An 8,984-nucleotide genomic window follows, 5' to 3' on the forward strand; every position below is an offset into this window, starting at 1 on the left:
GAATGACCCAGGGAAGGCCTTTCAACTTTCTTAAGGGATAAGAAATAATTCTTAAAATGAGATCTTAAAGGATAAGAAGTAGCCAGCCATATGGAATTCAGAGAGAAGAGCAATCTGGCAGAGGGCACAGCAAATGAACGGTACTGTTTGTGTTGTGTCTACTGAACTGCAGGCACCAAGCTCCTTTGAAGATAACTGTTTAATTTAAATGTGCGTCTTTAGAACTTGGCTCTCAGTTGCTGGCATTTGGTCCTAAACTCAATAAAAAGTTGATGAATTAAATGAATATCTTAAGAACAACTGAGAAAATGGTTTGTGGGGTTGGGGGCAGGTAAGTGTAAAGAGTAGACATCTTTCACTAAGGAAATAAGAAACTGAGTAGCCTCAACCCACTCAAGTTCTCCGACAGTATCCTATTACTTCCTTTTTTCGCTTTCTGGTATGTTCTATTTAGTGCTCCTACACCTAATAAGTTACTAACGGTTTTAGGTCAGACTCCCGAATCCTGAAGGACAACTGTGTTCCAGGAGCTTTTACAGATGCAAAACTAAGTTTCTGATGTAAGAAAGGAGTTATTTTAATTAAAACATACCTACTGACCTTCAGCACTTATTTATATTACCTTTCCTCATCCTCTGAAAGTTACTCTCCTTTACTTCATCCCCAAGGGTTCTACCTCACCCATGTTCTACAGCCTACAGCTAATTCCATGATAGCTGGTCATCAGAGAAGGGCAACCCTGTTATTTACTTCCAGGATATCAACCAAACAAGGTTTGATGATAAAGCCATTTTTCCTTTATTTAAAAAGAGAGAACAAAACTATATAACCAAGACAAATTCAGAATATGGGTTTCAGGTATTTGAAACTCTTCTAATTCAAACAGGCCAAAACCAAAACCTTAGAAAGAGTAAATCAAGAGGCACACATTCTAAATGTACAGACAAATTAAATATTCAAGTTGTTTTGTACTGCGCATTGAAATGGAAGTTTCAAGATTACTGGCCACAGACAAGGAGTAGTGTTGAAATTTCTAAAAATAAAAAAAAATAAAAAAAATAAAAAAAGAAGAGATGGCTGGTCAGCCAAAGGCTTTCTCTGGTATACTGAGACCTAGAGATTTCCATTATTAATATAGCTTTTAAATCTGTTGAGTCACTCAGCATGCCTTACTGAAGGCCCCCCGCCCCCATCTCCCTACAAAAGCAGCATAAAGAACAGAGTGCCTTTAAGATTAGCACACTCATTTCTGTTGAGGAAGGTCTAATGAATTAGTCATGGTGCCTTCAATGTGGTTGTTTGTGATTCCTGCAACCACCCTAATCTGTAACCAGCAAAGATCCTGGAATGTGGTCAACCCACAAGCAATTAAGGGATGCTCATTACAATTTTCCTAGGTTGTACATGCACACAAGTCACTGGAAATGCCCAAGGAACACACTGCAGCCATACATACGTAAGAGAAAAAAATGCTTGCGGCTCACCAAAAGTCTCTGACAAATTAAAAAGGATGGAGTGGTTCTTGTTCCACAAAAGCTTCAAGTTTATTAACCGAGTTTCAAACAGTAATGCACTCTATAAATGTTGACCACAGTCATAAATCAAATTCCCATCTTCATATTTGCACTTTTGGGTTACACATTGACTTTATTACGTTCATATCTGAAAGACAGCAACATCTGTCCCTGAAAAAGAGTGTGGTAGAAACAACACTAGGGGGGTAGGCGTGGTGGCTCATGTGTGTAATCTCAGCACTTGAGGCGGAGGGTCAGAAGTCAAGAAATCAGAAGTTCAAGATCGGCCTGGTCAATGTGACAAAACCTTGTCTTTACTAAAAATACAAAAAAAAAAAAAAAAAAAAAAAATATAGGTGTGGCGGCAGGCGTCTGTAGTCCCAGTTTCTCAGGAGGCTAAGGCAGGAGAATTGCTTGAACCTGGAAAATGGAGGCTGCAGTGAGCCGAGATCCCGCCACTGCACTCCAGCCTGGGCGACAGAACAAGACCCTGTCTCCAAAAACCAACCAACCAAACAAGAACAAGAACACTAGGGAAACATTAACAATGTGTTAGACAGAATGTTTTTTTCAAAACAGGCCAATTTTATTGTGCTCAATAGTACTGATACTTTGATGACTTGTTTTCCTAAAAATTTCCTAACACAGGCCATCCATGATGGCTCATTCCCATAATCCCAGCACTTTGGGAAGCTGAGATGGGCAGATCACTTGAGGCCAGGAGTTGGAAACCATTGTGGTCAACATAGGGAAACCCACCTCTACTAAAAATATAAAAATTAGCCAAGCGTGGTGGTGCACGCCTGTAATCCCAGCTACTTGGCTGGCTGAGGCACAAGAATCACTTGAACCTGGGAGGCAAAAGTTGCAATGAGGCAAGATGGCACCACTGCACTCCAGTCTGGGCCACAGAGCAAGACTCTGTCTTTAAAAAAAAAAAAAAAAAAAAATTCCCCGCACAGTTCTCAGACTAGCAAAACTAAAGGAAATATGTATCTCTATGTATTTGGTGCAACTGTCATCATTTCCTCTCTTAAACAGGAAAACAAAAGTCACACCTCTGCATACATGCATATTTGCCAACCTCCTTAGTGTGTGGAAGCTTATAAAAACCGGCCAAAACAGATCAACAAAACCAGCACAACTAGGAAGAAGGAATTATAACATTTTACCCTGAATATTTAAAGCAAAATATGCTTTTAATAGTATATTTTATATAAACCTCTATAGTACATATATTATAAAAATGGATTTCAACTAAAAACCAAGACCTGGAGATTAGCCAAAATGGGAAAGAACAGTAGTTTGCAATTCACTTTGTTTAGGCAGAAACAGTTATTTTTAGTCAGCAGTTTCCAATGTCCACACAACTAAACTAAAACATTTGGACTTAACTTTTTAAAGTTAGCTATTTCAACAGCAGCCTAAACAAAACTGTAATTATCAAATGATTTCCCTGATTAGGTCGCTTCAGTATTTGTTTTTAGTCTTACCATAAACAAATAATTCTGCAATCCTACGAAGTCATTCTTGAGCCACTTGAATTACTGGAACAGTGAAGCAATTTTAGCTACTTCTAAAATCACAAAAAAAGCGACTATTAGAACATTTATAGTGGCACACAAAACTCACAATAAATGGCTTTACACTGATACTAACAAGTTTCCAGTTTACCATCAACTAAGATTATACAAGGAAAAAATAGTACCTTCTAAAGAAAGCTTAATTCTGTTAAATGAAACCATTGGGGTCTACTCCTTTTATTCAGAAGTATCACACAGCTAAACAAGTCAAGTCCACAGGGAAACAGCATTTCAATAGCTGCAACGCGGTGCCAGCCCAGGCTTTGTTGGCCTTCCTTTTCCAAGAAACAGAGATGTCTCTCTTTACTTAGTCCATCTGCCATCAGTGATAACCAGATGCCTGTGTGACAATTCAAAACTTAAAAAAAGTGCTTCCCCCTTCTAAAAGCTAACAGCAGATACGAGTCCAATAGTCAGTGACGAGAAAGAAGGAAAGAATTTCAATGCTCTATTAGAAAGCCTCTCAACAAAAGAAACAAAGCATCCAAGGGGTCTAACAGTTCACCTTTAATATACTACCCAGTGCTACTGCTACTAGCACCTGCTAATACTTTTCTCAGCTTTTAAATAAAGTTCTAAGTGTTTTATACTTAATTCTCACAGCCACCCTGTAAGGTAGTAGTAACATTAACCCCCTAGTACGATGAGGAAACTGGGGCTCAGGGCAGCGAGAAAGCTACTTAATACTTAAGGCCATTCCATTAATTAAAAGCACAGCCATGATGCTGAACACAGGGAGCCTGTATCCAGAGTCCATACTCTTTTAAGTGTTGTTTCAATCCTAATATCAAGAAAACGTAACTGATTCTGATCAGAACTCTTCTGTCTCACAAAGGAAATACTTGTAATTTATCAGGAGTGGGAAAGTTAACGCCTGATTTTTTGGAACCACTTTATTAATGGAAATACTTTTTTTTTTTTTTTTTTTTTTTTTTTTGCTTCTTTTAAGTAAAACTTAAGTCCTCACCTAGTGAGTTAAAAAACAAAAACATACCATGGGCCAATGTCTACAGACAGCTGTCTATCTTGGGCTAAGCACAATTCAATGCTGAAGTTATCCACATATGTCCTAAGAAAACTCTGTCCTTAACATACCATCTGGTTTTCAGTATTTTTTATTAATGGATGGTGAAAGTAACCAACAGCCAAACTTCTGTGCTGTATTTTTTGGTGAAATTTTAAACAGTTTCATTATTGCCTCCCAAATGAAGGCACATCTGAACTGCCAGAAATCATCCTCTTACGTTTTTTTAACATTTAATGGGATCCATAGCAGCATGCTTCCACCCACAAAACCAGCCTTTTAAACCAAATTCTCAACTTTATCACCCTTTAGTCACAGATGAGTAGAACTTCTGACATGACCTGATTCCTTTCCACTAAGGACATACTTCTGGAATTCTGCTTTTTCACAACTATACAAACACATGAACTCCATCTGCCTTCTAAAGAAAAGACTGGCTAATAATACAAAAATCAAATCTGTCTATGTAGCCTGGAAAAACCTCAGATATGTATAGTTTCTCATCCTTTTGAAATTTCCCAAAGTGGTAGTCATGTGACAAGAGCAAATATCGTATCTACACAAGTGAAGGTAGTCCATCATTATCCTTATTGTTTGAATGGGTCAGAAGAAAGCCCTACTCATGAGTCACTGCTTATAACTTGCAGGCCCACAGCCGGAATACAAAGGTGAAATCTTAGGCATCAAGAATTAGATTTCAAAAAGGTTCTCTTCATTCACTAGCTAAGCCCTTGAAGTGAAATAAAATAAACATGTATCTTCTATTAACAAGGTAATCTTCAAAATACACACACAGGGCAGGAACATCAAATATGAAAGCAACTCATACTCCTAATCCTCAAGAAACTTCTAATTTAGTAGAGGTGATGAAGTCCGTTCACCAATAATGACGGTACCAGGCAGTATGTAATAAAGAATTTAAAATTCAAATTGTGTCTGCCATGTTTTGTTACCCGCATATGTCATTTCTCTGCATCTACAAGTGCACAAAAAGCACCTGAAGGGAAACACCCCTTTCATCCAGCTTTACACACCTGACACAGCACCAGGCATACAGAAGGTGCAACAAAATGGACATAAGTTTCAGGGAATCTTTATTAGTTCAAATGTCACAATACAGTTAACATTCGAAAACGGAGATTTTGACTCAGAGACAGTGAGGAAACATTCTACTATAAATTCTTCTAAAATCAACTTAAACGTTTGTGTTTTATAGCAATAATTTCATCACATGGTCTATGATGAAACAGAAGGCAATCAATACCTAGGTTATTATTGGTCTCCATCTAAAAACAGTCCCGATGTTCACTCAACTAGATCATACAATATTTGCCGATTTTTAAATAATGTGCCACGACCATGAGAAATAACTTTCTCCAAAAACATTCAGCTATATGTTTCTTAAGTATTTGTTCTACTTTATAGCAAATTCTGCATTCTGTAAGTGTTCATCCACAAAAATGTTGACGTGACAATTTTCTATGTTAAGAATAACTTGGGGAAATCACTATAAGTAGTTCCCTCAAATTTGGCAGAATGTAATTTCAGTCAAAATTGATTTTAAGAATAATTTTTTTAGAATAAGAATCATGAAAATCTGAGGTTCAATTTAAAACACACAACAGGCTCACGCCGGGCGCGGTGGCTCACGCCTATAATCCCAGCACTTTGGGAGGCCGAGACGGGTGGATCGCGAGGTCAAGAGACAGAGACCATCCTGGTCAACATGGTGAAACCCCGTCTCTACTAAAAATACAAAAATTAGCTGGGCGTGGTGGCGCACGCCTCTAGTCCCAGCTACTCGGGAGGCTGAGCCAGGAGAACTGCTTTAACCCAAGAGACGGAGGTTGCGGAGAGCCAAGATCGCGCCATTGCACTCCAGCCTGGATAACAAGAGTGAAACTCCCGTCTCAAAAAAACAAAAACAAAAAAAACCAAAAAAAAAAAACCACACAACAGGCTCTACAATACTCTTCAAAAAAAAAGTGACTGTCTACAATTGCAGCATTACCATTTGGACTCCTAACGTCTTTCATTCTGCTAAGTCAAAAATTTTAATACACTTTAATATAAGCTCTTGATTCTCAGCACAAGGTTCTTAACCTGTTGTATTCACAACAAGCAATTATTCAGAATGAATAAGAACATCTAACATAACCACTCCAATTTTCCAAATAAAGAGGAGGGGTACAAAAGGAAAATGCAACAGACAAGAATCACATTAATGAAACGCATATGCAGGCCAAGGACACATGTTGAAAATGCCACAAGAAACAGACATGATACAGTATTAAAAAAAAATCATTTTTGATTGGGACATGATTAAGAAAGAGAGGAATTAAACCACCACCAAAGTTGGGAGTATTGGGGCAGAGGAAAGTAGACACTGGATTGTTAACAAAGGTGGAAGCTACGGCTTGACCCTCACTCCAACAATGAAGAGACAGAGACAGAGACAACAGCAAATAAGGTCTAGGTCAAGTGAGTCTGATAGCAGCCCTGAGGTTGAGGGACACTTCGTTAAGTTTCATATGCACAAAGATAATCCCAGGATTCAACATCCACAGCCTCAACTGTGGCTATCCCAGCAAATCCTTCACAGAACTGCTACAAAGATTAAGCAACAGTCTTTGATTCATTAATCTAAAGATGTTAATACTGTCTTTTTCTTCTTAGAGTCTTAAAATGCAACTTAGGTTTCCCAATGTTCACACTTTCCATTCTGTCCACTTCTTTGCACATGAATGAAATTCCGTTAACAGACACTGGACCTCAATTCCATATTAAAAGCTTAAGATGCTAAAACTATATTCTGGCTGGCCCTCATTCAGGAATAAGCCAGCCAATCAAGGGCACAGAGCAGTAGGTCACTACAGTTTCCGATACTGATTTTGAGGGCAGAGGGTATGTAAAGAGGAGCCTGGGGAAAGGATGACACCTTTTTTTGCTTAAGAGAAGTCAGGTTTAACAAAAGGGGTGGGGGACAAACAGAAGCTGTGGTTGACCTAATTGCCCCTATGATTTGTCAATTTTATTTTCATCTTTAATCTTCAACTTTAGGTAAAGAACTTTGTTTGTGTATGTGGCCTTTTCACTGTGCTACAGGAAAACCTCAATTACGCACCTAAAATGATTGTGGAAAGCATAAAACCATTAAGCAGTTTGTGATGTAAGGCTAACAAGATAGCATAAACTGGTACTTCACTGGGCATACCAAACTGAATAATTCTTTCAACCAGATAGTGCTAAAAGTCACTTCTCAATTGGAATGAACTGCCATTTTCTCAGAGACTACGAAATTATGCCAGGATGGCTGAACCTTCTTATGCATCTTTTTAAAAAATTTCCCATAGTCCACATTGCTCAAACACACACACACACCCTACCAAGTATGCTCCCTTTTCTTGAGTCACAGTTTTAAGGCACTGTTCTGAACCCTAAATACAGAAGCTCATGCTACTTACTGCAAGGGTCGCTTTGGAACTGCAGGTGACAGATGCAGTCAGAGAGCTCACAGATGTGGACTGACTGCAGTTTGAGTCTTATTGCAATGAACACATTGACAGAGCCTGCAGATGCACATCTCGGCAGTAGAAGAGATTTTTTTTTTTTAAAGTCCTTATACCCTATTAGATTTACTTTTAGGGCTTTTATGGGCTATTTTTATCACTTGTTCCGGCTCTCATCCCTGCTTAGCCCTACCCACAATTCATTTTCTCTTCTTCAGTTCTAGATCCTTCTCTATCAATCCTAAATTTGGTCAAAAATAATAATAGTAAGATAAAGCGGGCTGCCGGCATTACCAGAACCAGAAACCGATGAAGCCGCTTTTTGGGAGCTACTAGAGAGGCCGCTGTAAGTTTTCTGAGAAGCAACGGACCCCTAGCATCTTTGCACGGTTCCTCCTCCCCTGGGAAACGGCTCCAGAGACAGATGAGGAATCTTTCTTCCCTGTCTTTCCTAGTGGTGGCTTAAACGAAAAATAACCCCTCCTTTCTTAACCTACACCAAGCTTGACAACGCTTCCAGGTACGGACGCCCCACCCCCAACCCGTTATCCCTAACGAGATCCCCAAATATCGCCCAGTCCTCTTCAGAACTGAGCCCTCCCTCGGCCACCAGACCGGTTTCCCCCACCCCAGAGGCTGCCCTCCAGTCGCCCGCCCCCGCACACCCCACCCCAAGTCTGACCCGGGCTCCGCACATGCCCACCCCGCGCCCAGATGCCCTGGACCCGACGTTCGGGCCGCTCAGCCTCCTGCGCTCCCCGCGCCCAGGGTAGCCTAGGGGGTTACCGTGGGAAGAGGGAGCGGCGGCAGAGGACGCGGCGGCAGCGCTGCTGCCGGTTGCGTCGGATGCGAAGGAGAAGCTGGAGGACAAGGATGAGGATGAGACGGGCGCGCTCCCCAGTCTCCATGGAACTCCCGCCCCGGCCCGTTGCTAGGAGCCCCCGAGGCTCGGACTCCCTCTTCCCGGCTTTGTTGTTCCGGGTGCGAGGCGGCCGCTGCTTCCCCGCGACAATAAATAGACCAGACGCGAAGGAGCATAGAGACAGCGCGCGGAGGCTAGAGCGTCGCCGGACAAGGCTCTCCTGGGTGCCTCGCTAGTCACTCATTTCCGGCTCTCACTGCTCCCGTCACTTTCCCTACCTCCCCTCCCCCAAGCTTCCTTCCTCTTTCCTGGTCCCCAAGTCAGGTCCCTCCTGCTCACCCGCTGGGCGCGGCGGGGGCAGGGGAAGTGGGTTGGGGGGCGGTGAGTGCTGGAGTGGGGGCGGTGCTAGTGGGCATCGGGCTAGACTTTTTTAAGAACCGCTTGAAAGGGTTCTGAAAACACCGTGTATCCCTTGTATATTTTTAGTTGATA

The 8,984-nt window shown here is 41.2% G+C and overlaps 1 protein-coding gene across 5 annotated transcripts in view; it reads right to left on the reverse strand.

Moving 5' to 3' along the window:
• Positions 1-8,664, reverse strand: part of TBPL1 (TATA-box binding protein like 1) — a 30,405-nt gene extending 21,741 nt beyond the window's left edge. Inside the window, exons 1-3 of one of the 5 annotated variants that reach the window (XM_074397432.1) lie at positions 8,417-8,664; positions 3,008-3,090; positions 1,485-1,662 (exon numbers count right to left, since the gene is read on the reverse strand). The gene's annotated coding sequence lies outside the window, so the exon portion shown is untranslated. The other 4 variants (XM_039467550.2, XM_003932456.4, XM_074397431.1 and 1 more) reach the window with 4 other exon arrangements.
• Between the last annotated feature and the right edge of the window lie 320 nt (positions 8,665-8,984).

This window comes from Saimiri boliviensis, chromosome 4 (genome assembly GCF_048565385.1).
Source record: "Saimiri boliviensis isolate mSaiBol1 chromosome 4, mSaiBol1.pri, whole genome shotgun sequence".
Classification (NCBI taxonomy): Eukaryota; Metazoa; Chordata; class Mammalia; order Primates; family Cebidae; genus Saimiri; species Saimiri boliviensis.